This window comes from Aptenodytes forsteri, unplaced genomic scaffold (genome assembly GCF_000699145.1).
Source record: "Aptenodytes forsteri isolate BGI_AS27 unplaced genomic scaffold, ASM69914v1 Scaffold32, whole genome shotgun sequence".
Lineage (NCBI taxonomy): Eukaryota > Metazoa > Chordata > Aves > Sphenisciformes > Spheniscidae > Aptenodytes > Aptenodytes forsteri.
In genome coordinates this window covers 4,385,516-4,386,164 of record NW_008795138.1, presented here as the reverse complement: position 1 = coordinate 4,386,164, position 649 = coordinate 4,385,516, and positions in this window count along the sequence as shown.

Genomic DNA, 649 nt, shown 5'->3' with positions numbered 1-649 from the left:
CAATAATTTAGTATCAAATTACACTGGTGTTCAGAGACCAAGTTGGAAAGAACAAAATAAATGAAAGAAAACCCCAAGATATTAACTTAAGCATAGAAAATATATTTTCTATAATAAAATAAATATAGGATTTGTGGCAGAATCAAGTCATATTAGATGTTTTACAAAGATACCAGAACAATGCCACAATCAACAGATTAGCAACAACAGAATAACAAGAAGAAACAAAGTAAAATCCCTGTTAGCAGTTTTCAGAATATTGTAAGGTATCAAAAAAAGCCCCGGAATTCTCAAGGCAAAGCTCCTGATATTAGCTTATAGCATTTAGACTGAACTTATAGCATTTAGACTGAATAAGCTGTGGGCCAGTACTAAAGCCTGTGCCTTCATATGGCAGTTGTTTTTAACTGCTTTTCAAAAAAGAGTTTTATACCTGATAAAAATGTAGAGCTAACCTAACATTAGGCATTTCCAACATCTTCAGTATCAGTATAAGTGTCATTATCTGGTATCAGTATCAGTTAAGTTGTTGATGGTGGAGGTCAGGACAAGGTAGCTGTGATGAGTCATAATGTTAAGGCTGGAGAGAAGAGATATACCTCACTCTCTAAATTGGTATAAGCTTTATAATGGCTATTATATTATTATA